Source organism: Liolophura sinensis, chromosome 4 (genome assembly GCF_032854445.1).
Source record: "Liolophura sinensis isolate JHLJ2023 chromosome 4, CUHK_Ljap_v2, whole genome shotgun sequence".
NCBI classification, from domain to species: Eukaryota; Metazoa; Mollusca; class Polyplacophora; order Chitonida; family Chitonidae; genus Liolophura; species Liolophura sinensis.
The window spans coordinates 24,006,574-24,021,462 of record NC_088298.1 but is presented as its reverse complement, the minus strand read 5'-3'; positions in this window follow the sequence as shown (position 1 = coordinate 24,021,462).

Below are 14,889 nucleotides of genomic sequence, written 5' to 3'. Positions count from 1 at the left end.
ACATTCTTTCTCGGAAGCATTAATTGTGGACTGTATCCGAGTGACAAGGAACTGTAATCAAATATAAAAGAGAAATTCGGTTTAAGAGTTTTATATTAATTATTAACAAGATTTCACAAATATTTATTTATTTTATTTATTTGATTGGTGTTTCACGCCGTATTCAAGAATATTTCACTTTTACGACGGTGACCAGCATTATGGTGGGAGGAAACCGGGCAGAGCCCGGGCGAAACCAGCGAGGAAGCCAGCATGAGCTGGATTTGAAATCACAGCGACCGCATTGGTGAGGGGCTCATGGATCATTACGGTGCGCTAGCGCGCTTACCAAGTGAGCCACGGAGGCCCATTCACAAATATTGCATAATGCTTTGGGCTTAATATAGAATTCTTGTGTGAGAGTTATCGCTCTCGGGAAGTTAAACAAGCCATTTCTTTACAGTTTTACCTCACTAATAAAGACATCAGATTCGCCGCCTTCCATATGCCTTACTTCCTACGCCGTGAACCCACGGGCATGTATATAACGGTAATTGAGGTGCAGCATCGCACATGATTTGTGATATAACGATGATTGGAGATACATGTACGCATGCTTGCTGTAAAGGTTTCGTAAAACCAAATGCATTTGGAGTTCGCAATGTTTGAAAGGATGTTCTGTCTCTGCAGGATCTGTTGGTGACGTCATACCACATCACAATTTATTGATTCACCAAGCAGCTTGTCAAGATATATCATAAAATATCTTGACTGTGTGTATTCATTCAGACCTTATTTCATTTATCACTGCTCAAAGGATTGGCTTTCTCATTGGACAAGAACCGTCGCGATGGTCCTGCCTTGGATGACGGAAGCAGCGAGTGTCTCTTGGATATCTGTGGACAAGAGCTCGTGTAACGTTGGAAACCTCAAAGGTAAATGGAAAAGTAACATGAAGCCTATTTCACATGAAAGACCATTCAACCCAGTCCATTTTAGTGAATACCTTGCCGTGAAAATGGTAATTTGGTGTTTCAAAAAACAGTAAAGTTGGGTTTGATCCTACGTCTCCGGATTTCGTGGCGGATGCTCTAACAATTAGGCCACCGAAGCGGTGAGCGCAACGTGGTGCCGTCGTGTAACATCCTGTGTGTTCAGCGTTATTTGATGGTGAAGCAGGAGTCTGAGTGCATCTACAAAGTACGATTACTTGTAAGTGCCATTGGAATATTTTACTTTATTGTTTCTGATAAGTTTTCATTAGATTTACCATTGTAAATCAGTAGAAAATGTCCAATGTTCCCAATGATTGTAAGGGGCAAAAGTAGAATGGAGGCGCCACGGTGACTGGGTCAAAATAACGTTGAAAGCGACATGAATAGCAGGGATAAAAGAAAGAAAAGGGGGAATAATCCTGTGACTTCCGTCAAGTGGTCAGGAGGGCACCCCAGGACACCCCAGGGCACGTGTCTGTAACCACAGCATCGATAAGCGGATCGGATTTTGATCACGTTTTGACCCACTACCCTCGGGCATCTCCTCAAATGCATCAAGTAACAGGACACGTGCTCTGTAATACATCAGGTGTCAGTTGTGCCTTATCATCTGCAAAAAGCTGCACGTTTCTGTCATTGTCGGCAGTAATGCTCAAGTCGATCAAACGATTTCATCATATCGCATGTTCTCAACAGAATAGCTCTTGGCTGAACCCGCTTAAAACTATTAACTCTCCAGTGCATGTGCACTTTGCCTCCGGAGAGGTGGGCTGTTTAGAAGAAGAGGTTAGGAAGTCGTGTCTTGTTTGATAAAGCATACGTCATTTCCTGCACGTGGCTTTATAATTTGAATGAAAGAAATGGTGTCAGAAAGTAATACCAAAAGTTTCACAAGTTACTGTTACTAAGTTGGCATACACTAGAGCTTAAAACGTCTGGTGTCTTCTTAATGATGTTTTAATATCGACAGAGCTTTGGCGGCATACTCACTCTGCCACAAAAAGACGCAGTATATGTACACACACATAATGACCCCTTATCATCATATGACTGAAAAAATTGTCAAGTACCACGCTATGCACACATACATATCTAATGTCCTCATAACGGATTTTTAAGTCAACCTTGGGAACCTCCCTGACTCGTTAGATTAGAGGGTCACCTGTTTTGTAACACGCAAGAAAGACCCAAATGCCGTGCACAGATGCTGCGCCCCCTCCATCTAGGTTTACGGTTTTGTAACACGCAAGAAAGACCCAAATGCCGTGCACACATGCTGCTCTCCATCAATCCAGGCTTACGGTTTTGTAACTCGCCATTACGACACAAATGCCGTGCTCCCCATCCATCCAGGCTTACGGTTTTGTAAGACGCCGTAACGACACAAATGTCGTGCACAGATGCTGCTCTCTCCGGAAAGAATAAAACGCTGTGCACGGTTTTTGACCCAAGTATCGGCTTCTGTTAGACGGTGGCAAAAAATGAAAAGCTGCATATCGCCGTTGTGGGAGAAATCCAACAAATATATTGCTATCTGAGACAGGAAATGAAGAATTTTTTTCTCTCCAAGATCGAGTCTATTTCACATAATCTAGTGAACCAAAGACCTCTCGGTCAAGCCGTGTTAGTGTTATTTTCCGGTTAGATAAAGCAACGGTCTTTTTCTGCCTATTTTAGTGTATTTTAATTGTTGAATAGAGATTCATTCAAGGGAAACTTAGCATTTACAAATGAGCATTAAGGGACAAATTCCAAGCATACGGCAGCAAAAATTGTACTTTTAAATCTTTATTTCAAAAAAGTTACCTTTAATTTCGATTGTTGACAAGTGTAATTACTGACAGTTTGAATATACCACATACAATGTTTTATGTAACCGTTTGAACCGGACAAAATCCTTAATTAGCTCCAACAATTTGACCAACGTTGAAAAAAAAAATATCCCACCCTCTGCACTCGTGACGTCGATGAAAGTGTGGATGATGTCACAGGTAGTGACGATTTCCCTTAAACCTGATATGTGTTCTGATGCAGCTGGTAAAGGTTTCTTGCACAATCGAGCCCAAAATCCAATTTCCTTGTCCGGCGTTCCTTAGGCAGAAATTCCGTCAGATAACACTAGAATGTCTGATTCTTTGACTTCTGCCAGACCCAATTAAGCCAGCCGATTGGTGGAGAGGTGTCTCCAGAGACAAGATTAAGTCGATCGAATTAGGTATCTATTTAAAGAATCCTCCCTCAGCCTGTTACATATCAGTGTAGAGTGCATGATGCTAGACAAGTCAATTTTTACTCACCAAGGGCACATGTACTCACACAGAAAACAGAATCTTTGTGTCTTGTAAAAGCCAGATATGAGTCTCAGAGGCACCGATAGATAATAACAGCATGCGGTCAGCTGTTCTATCTCTCTCCCTCTGCAGACGCTGCGGAGTAGTATGAAAGAGTATGAAATTTAACACTGGAAAATAGTTGACGACAGGAAATCAGATTTCTCAACTTTTCTTATTTATTCGACAAGTGTTCTTCAGTGAACATTAGATGGCGCAAACGTCCACATGAGTGTTGCTGATTTCTTATTGTTGTCATGGCTCAACAAGCAATAAGAAACCTCAAACCTTCAAAGTTCGATATTATTCGTTTCCTTGCTCTGACAGCTCAGAATGAATGAATGTTTATGGTTTAACTCCACGTCGGCAATATTTCAGCCATATCGTGGCGAGAACAGTGTTTACATTAAGATGCAATCGACATTGATCAACATGTTTAAAAGCAGTTAAAAAGAACCAAACCTCGTTAAAACTCGAAAATCATAGATAATCTAGAAATTAGAAATATATATCTATCTATCTATCTATATATATATATATATATATATATATATATATATATATATATATATATATATATATATATATATATATATATAGAGAGAGAGAGAGAGAGAGAGAGAGAGAGAGAGAGAGATATATATATATATATATATATAGATATATATATATATATATATATATATATATATATATATATATATATATAGATATAGATATATATATATTTATATATTATATGAAAATAATAAAACGCCTTCTCAACTTTCTACACTCTTATATTCCAGTTTTATTTTCGGTAAATTCTCCTCACCAGGGGATCTTTCTTTATTTCTTCATTTTATACATGGCAAGAATTATATCTTGTAATATACGCCAATATTTGATGACAGCATCGTCAGCAATGATGCCAGATAAATCGAAAACAGTGTTGACTGTGTAGAACTTTACCCGAACATGGGCAAAATCTACACAGTCAACTAAGATATGTTTGATGACGTATTGAACACCGCATCCAACACGCTCAGGGGCATTGCTCCCATCAAGAATATAACTGTTTGTCAAACGAGAATGGCTCATATGGCACATGGTTAAAACTACCTGATTTCTACGAGACATACCATAAGATATTATAGCCAATGGCAGGGTGAATAGCGATGCGGTTTATTATGCATGTAGATATTTTTTTATTCAGGGCAGATTTAGCTTTCTTGTCTACTACTGTATTTGCATGGATACCAATATGATTCGGTATCCAACAGAATATAATATCTTTAGCCCTTTTAATAAGTTTCCTATGAGAGGCTAATATTTCAAGTATCAGTGGATTTTTAAATTTATTATTCTCTATTGCCAAAAGGCAAGAGAGCGAGTCACAACATATCAGTACCCTCTGGGCGCGCTTAGAAGAAACATGTGATAAGGGCAGGAGAATAGCCCTGGCTCTAATCTTTCTGTGGTGGCAACAAACGAGGCAACAACAAGTACCATTTTTAAAGTCTTTTGTATGACCCGACCCGGATCACGGGTCTGCCGACTTCGATGCTATGTTAACTTTATTGTCAGAGGTCAAATGACGTACTCGAGAACATCTCGTATATATGATTGGCGACTTGACAGGTCAGCTTGAATATATAATTGTTTTGTTGACTGATAGACAATGTAGTGATTTCTGATGTGTTAGCGTTCAAAATGCGGTAAGTTAACCGCCTGTTGGGGAGGGTTTACAGCTGAAAATTAAAATCTGACATCCATGCTTTACATCCTAATATACCCTTCTGAGCATGTGGACAGCTTATATCAGTGCATTTCATAATAAACCAGAAAATGTAAAAAGAAAATAAAAAATAGAAAAATACATGTTTCAAAGGACATTAAGAACAGATGGTGCATCGATGACGCATGGCATTCTAAGATATCCCAATGGTCATTCTCATTAAATCGTATAAGACTTAGCGCGTGACTTAGCATTTAACTTTAGTACGACCTGAATGCCTTGTTTCGTAAAGTCAGTGGGAATAAGGCAATTCCGACACGGTGGCGTGAACTGAATAATGGACCATCCAAGGACCAAATCTTGTTCAGATAGAACAGTAATGAGCTTTTGTTGGAGTTGAGGACGTCTTGTTTAATTCTAACATTTAAAGGTGACATCCTCCTACGAATATGTGTAGTATCAAGCAGACATCTTGCAGGTGCCAATCTGCCAGTCTTTGAAGTGACTGCTTTGACTAGAATGGCGACATGTGATTCAAGCTGGTGACATTGTAAGATCCAGTTATTAGTATAAAGATGGTGAATTTATCTATTTATTTTTTGATTGTTGTTTTACGCCGTACTCAAGAGTATTTCACTTTTACGACGACGGCCAACTTTATGGAGGGAGGAAACCGGGCACAATCCAGGAAATACACCACCATCCGCAGGTTCCCGGCAGACCTTCCCACCTACGGGAAGCCCGCGACCCTAGTGAACGTCTCAAATTAGTAATGGCAAAATCAATTTCCTAAACGCAGTTCAACACAATCCGCCATAAAGTTTTTAAAAAGTTACAAAGGAAGACGTTAGCTATAAGACAAATCTCAAAAGTTTAAAAGCACAGTTACAATAAAAATGCTCTAGGACGTTCACTGTTTCTGACAACAGAACAAGGTACCAACCACAATTTGAGTTCTTTCATGATCATAGTTTGTCTTTTTAAGCACTGGCAATTTATGACTTAAATCTTAAGATGCTTGATAAATATGAGCCTGGGCAGACTTCATGCTCCTGAACCTGCTTTATGTGTCTATTTACAGCATGTGTCTACCTGCTTTATGTGTCTATTTACAGCATGTGTCTACCTGCTTTATGTGTCTATTTACAGCATGTACACGTATGTATTCCTTATGCCATTTCTTCGTGAACCCTGTTACATTGCATGCTTAACAATCTTGCATGTTTTTACTTCATGATTACAGTACTTATGAGAGCTCTTCAACATTGCCTGTATATTCCCATAAATTGAAGTCTTGCATGTTTTTACTTCATGATTGCAGTACTTATGAGAGCTCTTCAACATTGCCTGTATATTCCCATAAATTGAAGTCTTGCATGTTTTTACTTCATGATTGCAGTACTTATGAGAGCTCTTCAACATTGCCTGTATATTCCCATAAATTGAAGTCTTGCATGTTTTTACTTCATGATTGCAGTACTTATGAGAGCTCTTCAACAATGCCTGTTTATTCCCATAAATTGAAGTCTTGCATGTTTTTACTTCATGTTTGCAGTACTTATGAGAGCTCTTCAACATTGCCTGTTTATTCCCATAAATTGCGGTTCGGATGTTTTTACCACATGTTTGTAGTCCTTATGAGAGTGTATTTGCATACTTAACAATCTGGGATGATTTATATATTGCACGTACCTGAAGCTTCCTCATGTGACTGCTTACGTGTCTATTTGCTGCATGTGAAAGGATCTCCTCAATATTTATTTTATATTTTTCATGTGTGTGGTATGTATGACGGCCTCTTATTATGCACACATTGTTCCACTCATATCATTGTATTGTTTATGGCGCACATCATTCAATTGATTAGAGGCGCCAATAAATTCAACCAACCAACCAGACAACCAACCAACAAGCCCGGGCTTCCAGGATAACATAAACATTTGGTTATCACAGTGTGGAATGGAGAGAGCTGAACAAATCCCCTTTATGGAATACATCGAATCAATTCGATGACAACAGTTCCTGAGCCTATAAAGCTTGTGTAAATAAGATAGAATTAAGTGGCCAGGAAAAATGCCGGAAGAGCTGGGGAAACTATTATAACCAAGGCCATGGTTCCATCTAATTCACCCTGATATATCAGAGAAGTGGTTGATACAAGTTTTGTTATTAACAGGTGTACATATCTATTTCATTATTATCACCGTTCACTGATGTTTCTATTCTTTTTACATGCTTGTAGCCAAAACTGTGGCCAAGTTCAGAGATTGTTGAAACTGTTAAATCCGACCAGTTAGATATCACCTTTCTGTGCATCTGAAATAATAACATTATAAGGTAAGTAAAAACTACATAGAATCCATATCCCAGTCCAAATCAGAGTGGAAAAAAGCAAGCCAAATCGTTTTCTGCTGTAGCACTGCAGGGCCTGCGTAATGTCTACAAGTTTTAGATTACACATTAATTCGGTCAGTTGAGTCCACGATTTACCTCGGAACTGAAGTGTGAAGGAGCACTGACTGGGTAATACTGCCACACAGACATTTTAGTTTGTTGATGCACCATAAACGTCTGCACTGCTAGTTTGCACCCAGTTTAAATATATCAAAATTTAGTCTGTGTTGGATAGAACTGAAAACGTTTTGCCGAGTGTCACTATACACCCACACCCCCACCCCCCACCACAATCTTCCTGCCCTCCGGTTATCAAACTAACAAAATGCTTCACTTTCACCAACCACATCTCAGGTTGAAGAGATGTTGTTGAGGGAAGAGTGCAAGCTACATGAGGTGGTACAGCTTGATTTATTTATTTATTTGATTGGTGTTTTACACCGTACTCAAGAATATTTCACTTATATGACGGCGACTAGTATTATGGTGGGGGGAAAGAGAGCAGCCCGGGGGTAACCCATGATCAGCCGCACTACGTACGACCGGAGAGGAAGCCAGAATCAGCTGGACTTGAACTCACAGCGACCGCATTGGTGAGAGGCTTCTGAATCATTGCACCGCACTGGCGTGCCAACCCCAGGGGGAATATAAGTTTGCGGTTAAAGATGACAAATTTATTACACCAGTCGTAAGGAAAATCCCAAGGTGACATATACTCAGCGAAAAGTGTGATGCACTATACATTGGGGAACAAATCAGCGTATGGCCTCACTGGGAGTATAAGTATCAAGCACTGGTCGACCCTAGCATCAGTATGGCGTGACTCTGGCAGTAAAGATGGCTAAATGACATCATGACCTACCCAAGTTCCCAGTGTCACATATACAGTATCCATGGTTTAACTTTAGCTGATTCCATAATTTCCCAGGAACGGACATTTCATGGTGTTTTTCTCCTTTGCCTAGTCGGGTCATGAAAAACCCAAAGTATACATAAGTACATTCATACCTTTTTTTTTTTTTACATTTTTCTCTTTGCTGACCTCTCCGTCCCCTCTTCCCGACCCCAACCCCCACTCAACAACAGCCGACACTCTGGAAGGTGGACGTCTTTACTGGACCATTTTCAGAATCCAACAACACCTTAACGTCAATTAGATTTAACAAAATTCCAAGAATTAAAAGCGATTTTGTAATTCCATATTTCGGCATTGATATATGACGTCATCATCAGCAGTATGTTCGATCTAACCTTAACTGCTTCTGTAACCTTCCAAGAAAGTAGTCTTGGTGTCGTTTTTCTCGCTTGCCACTAGAACCCCACCCCACAACCCACAACCCACCCCAGTACACGCCCTTGGACATGGACGTCTTCACTGAACCAACCTTCAGAACTAGAGATCACCTTAATCTTAGTTACATTAAATAAGACTCCTTGAATTGAAAGCCCTCTCGTAGCTCTGAGTTTTAGCATTTATTTACGCTGTCACAGGAGTATCATTTCGCTGGTGAAGGCAATAATGAAAGACTCGTATATGATCTATTGATGAATGTTAGTCCATCTCTTTCGTGACACTAAATATACGGTCCCTTTCAAAATGGCTGCTCAACCAATAACGCCCAAGGCCACAGGCTGGTGTAGCAAGTATCATAACGTCCCTAATGGATAAGGGTATAGAATGTATTGATATTCAAGTGTGTAAGACGGACTCTAAGTAACACCGAACCTGAACTCAGTCATTTGCCAAGACTCTAGCGCTTTCGTAACTGCACTATAGCTGTTAAACGTCATTAGTTCTTTTTTTCCTTCATTACCAGTGTGAACCTTTTTGAACGTTCCAGAACGGTTGTCCTTCGGGGGTGATAATGGTGATGGTTGCATGTTGGGGGAGAAGGGGAAGGGGAAGGGGGAATGTTGTTTACATAAGCCTACATTTATATAAGGGGGGCCTCCGTGGTCGAGGTGGTTAGCGTACCAGCAATGACCCAGGAGCTTCTCATCAGTTCACTCGCTGTGAGATCAAGTCCAGCTCATTGTGGTTTCCTCTCCGTCCGTATGTGATAAAGTCTGGAATTTCCCCCCTTTGCCTCCCACCATTAAATAATAAATTTATATAGACATTTAGACATAAATTTAAGTAGACCACGATTGGAAGTTTAGAAATGCAGAAAAGGCCGCATTTTGGTATACATCAGATATGCAAAGCATTGTCTTATTGAACATTCAGATAAGTGTTAACATAAGCCTATGTCATAATTTTAGTAGACATATTGCAAAGTTGTACATATCGGTGCACAAAAAATTATTTTTTAGTGGTTATCAAATATGCAAAGGGGTGTCTAAATGAGTGTCCAAAAGTACATGAAATTTACAAAAGAGTGACTGAACGAGTGTCCAAAACTGTGTCTCAATCGATAGAGAAATTTTTTTCAAAATATTCCATTGCATTACAACCCTAACCCTCTTGGATTTTTTTTTGTTTCTTAAAAATACACAGAAAGCATCTGATATACATTTTGAAATGAAACATTACAAAGATGAACGTATCTGATGTATTTATCTTGTCGTAGACTAACGGCCTACCCCAAAATTTCCCATCTTTGCAGTGGCGGTCAGTTTTATGTGAGCAAACCGGAGCGCCCGTTGCTTTAACATGTTCTAAACGTGTTCTAAACCCTCCTCAGGTCTTTCATGTCGGTGAAAATTTTTTGGTCCAGATAAACAAATTTAACTTTCATGTGCAAGTCACGTATGTATGTATGACAACGATGCGACAGTTGCAAACCACCTATCTTTAGCACGTTAATAAGCAAATGAATAAATATAACTACATTTCCACATGTGACCTACAGATACAGTCAAAATATTGGCGCAAGACTATTAAACTTGTCTTCAACAAGCGTTGGACTGCAGCAACAGCCAGACGGGCTTCGTCAGCTGCATTGTTTCACCAATACCCAACGAACAATGAAAGCTACGAAATCTACAAATGCACACATGCTAATATTTTCTCTAGACGACTGCTGTGATATATAATGTGCAGCTTATGATCATTCTAGAAAGAAAAGAGGAACTCCATTTAGCTCCCATTTCCCCAAGTAGACCTTATTTCTTTACAAGGTTTTATTTATTACTTTCAATAATTAGCGTCTTACCTTACTTAGCTGAATTGCTGAAAGTGGCTGCCTCGTTACAGATGACAGGTTATTGACGTCACGCGCTCCTATCCGTTCTTGCTGGTTCTGGCTTTAAGTAAGGAGTTTTGTAACTGATGATGGGCTCCGTAGCCACACAGAGCCCATCGTGATGGGACAACAAGGCATTTTGAGTCATTCTGGACCAGAGAGGTGTAATAAATTGCAAGTAACATTACTGTATATTTTTACCCAATTCTGTCTAAGCCATCGTGGTACTGTTTATGCATTTACATAAATATGTATTCCTGCACAAATTGGTGGAATAAACATACCCGAGGTCTGCTCCCTTTGAATTGTCGTCATGATATGACTTATTAAGTGCGATGGCAACACAGCATTTTGAGTAATTCTAGACCAGTGACGTCTAATAAATTGCAATTAACATCACTACATTATTTTACTAAATTCTGCTTCGGAGGCGGACAATTTGCTACTATTTAAGCATTTACATGAACAGAAAGGAAAAACCTAAACTTCCGAGAGTTAACTTGAAAAGAGGCCGTATTTTAATGGTTACGTGTGACCATAAGTCTTTTACAATGTATTTCTGCATAAACTGGTATTCTGCCCGTGGACAGAGCATCCCCGAAGCCTGGTCCCTTTGCACAGTTTTCATGTGATTGTATATGACACACATTTTATGACAACAAAGCATTTTGATTAATTCTAACCCAGTGACGTCTAATAAATTACAGTTAACATCCCTGCATGTTTTTAACCTAATTCTGGTTATTTAGACAAAAGTTATAGAAGGCGTGTAATTTGCTACTATTCAGGCACTTACATGAACAGTTAGAACAAAAATTTGGTGTTAACTGATAAGTGACCGGATTTCACCGACACTACGTGTGACCAACTATTGCCAACTATTACAATGTCTTTGCTGCTCTAGTTTTCCACTCGGTGCTGTACTTTCTGTCCATTTTCCTTGACACATAAATCTGATTTGCAGGTGCATAAATCAGTGTACATGTATATATCCTGAATATATCGATTAACCAATATGGAACAAATTGTTCTGACAGAATGTAGATTAAACTACACGACAGTGACACGGTTGGGATTACCAGGAAAACGTAAGGAAATTGGATTTTGAGATTGCGCTGTATCATCTTTTCATCTATAAGTGCCTCAAAGCTGTTTTGTGTAGGTTTCCATGGCAACGACCCAGATTATGAGTAGCAATAAGAATATCTTTTCTTTCTAATGTTCTTTCTGTGTAATACCTTAGACTTGGGTATAGCTTATATTCTAATGCTACCTTCACTAGCTATGACCCCCATCTCCTCATTGTGGCCAGCAAGGGCCCTGGTGAACTTAACACTCCTCGAATGCTTGAAGTTTTTCTTATTACGTGGTTTAACAGTGATGTTTGGTAGTAGTAATTTAAAGGAACTTATCACCAAACCTTTTCAAGTGGTTGAAATGTTTGTTCATTACGTCCATCAACATTGAGGTTTGGATGGTAATAATTAACACCATTTCCACTAATGGAATCTACCTTCCTGTCTTCGTTAATTAAAAATAGACTTCTTGATTTTTTTATGGAAGTAGTCATAATAGCTTTACAATTTTTGATTTCTGCGATCCTGTGTTTGATTGATTTAGTTCAAGACGTAATGATGGCTTCTTTTAAAATTGGGGCCCTACATGTCTATATCATTGTGGATTCTTGTAGGCCTGTATCAAGCTGTGATGTGTATAAAATAAATTTATGCATGGAATGTGAATGAAAATAAATCTACCGGCATAATTGCAAGGGCTAGATAGCTCGTATGTAAATGGAATACCGTAACAAACAGTGGCAGCTCAAGTTTACGTTACACATGTGCAATTCGTGCAAGTGGGCTCAAGATTCACCTCCGCACTGAAAAATGCTGGTGAACCGATTGGATAATACTGTCACATGGGCATTATGGGTTGTTGATGCATTGTAAATTCGCACACAGTTATTTTGCACCTAAAAAAAATACATGAGAATTTTTTCTGGTTTGACAAAATGAGAATTTTTTCTGGTTTAGAACTGTAAACTTTTTTGCACAGGGTTACTATTCACCTTTTGGAGCTTACCAAGGTGACAAAATGCCAAGATTTCACTTCCCGTGACAACAGCTAAAAATGGAGATCATTCTAGATTGATTTTTTAGAGAAAAGTGGAAGATGCAAGTACTACGCGAAATTTAGATGATATATTGATTGGCGGGGACAAATGTATTAACGCGCATATATTGTGAGGAAAATTTTGAAGACAATTTACTACATCAATAGTGGGGAAAAACCTCTCAGCAGAAAACATCTACAAACAATGCTCACAATGATAAAATCGAATGCTACACTCCATGACTTTATTTGTCACTTGGATGGATAGCATTCTGCTAATAAAATCTAGCTGTTTGGAAATATTTGTATATTTCGCAAATGAAAGACAAAACAATCAAAGGCGCCTGTACTGATATCATTTCTCTAACTATTTAGGCCTATTGCCAGTGTTAATGCCAGGTCATTGATAATGTCACTAATGTACAATATTATCAGCTTTTAAGCAATGTGAGAAATTGCACAAGGTTTCGAGACAAGCTGTTCGTCCTGGTAATCGATTCCTCGTGTTTATTAGTATAGAAGTGTTTCCAGCAGAAATTACCAGTTGTAATGTGGTATTGTATTCCTCGTGTTCAGTAGTGTAGATGTGTTTGCGGCAGAAATTACCCGCTGTAATGTGGTAATGAATTCCTTGTGGTCAGTAGTATAGGCGTGTTTGCGGCAGAAATTACCCGCTGTAATGTGGTAATGAATTCCTCGTGTTTAGTAGTATAGAAATGTTTGTGGCAGAAATTACCCGCTGTAAAGAGGTAATGGATTCCTCGTGTTCAGTAGTATAGGCGTGTTTGCGGCAGAAATTACCCGCTGTAATGTGGTAATGAATTCCTCCTGTTTAGTAGTATAGAAATGTTTGTGGCAGAAATTACCCGCTGTAAAGAGGTAATGGATTCCTCGTGTTCAGTAGTATAGATGTGTTTGCGGCAGAAATTACCCTCTGTAATGTGGTAATGGATTCCTTGTGTTCAGTAGTATAGAAATGTTTGTGGCAGAAATTACCAGCTAAAATGTGGTAATGGATTGCTGGTGTTTAGTAGTATAGAAATGTTTGCGGCAGGAATTACCAGCTGTAATGTGGTAATGGATTCCTCATGTTCAGTAGTTTAGAAATGTTTGCGGCAGAATTACCAGCTAAATGTGGTAATGGATTCCTGGTGTTTAGTAGTATAGAAATGTTTGCGGCAGAAATTACCAACTAAAATGTGGTAATGGATTCCTGGTGTTTAGTAGTATAGGAGTGTTTGCGGCAGAAATTACCCGCCCTAATTTTTGCATAACCATACAGTTTATTCTTAAAATGAAAGTACCTCAAAGTGATGAATTGACTCGTGAACAAGTGTCTTAATACTGATATCATACAAATCTATCTTTAAAACATGATTTAGCACGCCTTTAAATGCACATATCTCACAACGAGTCGCGAAGGTATAGTTCGTAAACAATCATCTTTCTGAATTCGAGGTACTCTTCTTACCCAAATCTGTCGACTGTCCACCTTAGTGACACCCTGTGGATCAACTGCGACCTTAGGTCAGGAGGCCTATTAGGCACCTGGTCCGGCGCGGTAGTTTCCCCCTGGGTTTCCCTCTGTATAGGTTTCCTCCGTTCATAAACAAGACAGCCTTCATAGAAATAAAACATTGTTGTAAAACATCATTCAATCAACAGAATAAACTATCAAATCAGTTTTGAAAAGTCGGTCTGCCCGAGATAAACCAACGACGTTTGGCAAGCTTCTGGCAAACTTTCCGACGTGCAACATAGATACTTGCAGGGTCATCGGTGTTCATAACGGACTAGTACAGCACAATAACTCAGGGGCCCCTCACCAATGCGATCGCTGTGCTTTCAAGCCCAACTCACGTTGGCCTCTTTTCCTGTCGTACGTGGAAAGGTTTGTTAGCAAGCTGGATTTCCCCCGGACTCTGTCCGGTTTCCTTCCACCATAATGCTGGCCCCGGTCGTATAAGTGAAATATTCTTGAGTAAATAAATAAATACAGTTGGTTTATATCCATCGCTTAACTCCTTGCTCAAGAGCATTGCATTATACGTTGGTGTTCAGTTTTATTTATTATTTCTTTTCTACTTGAACACGGCGTATAACGCAAATGAAATAAATAAATAAATTAATAGAGAGGCTTGAAAAGCATATTGGTGAAAGTCAAGTTGTCTTCCACG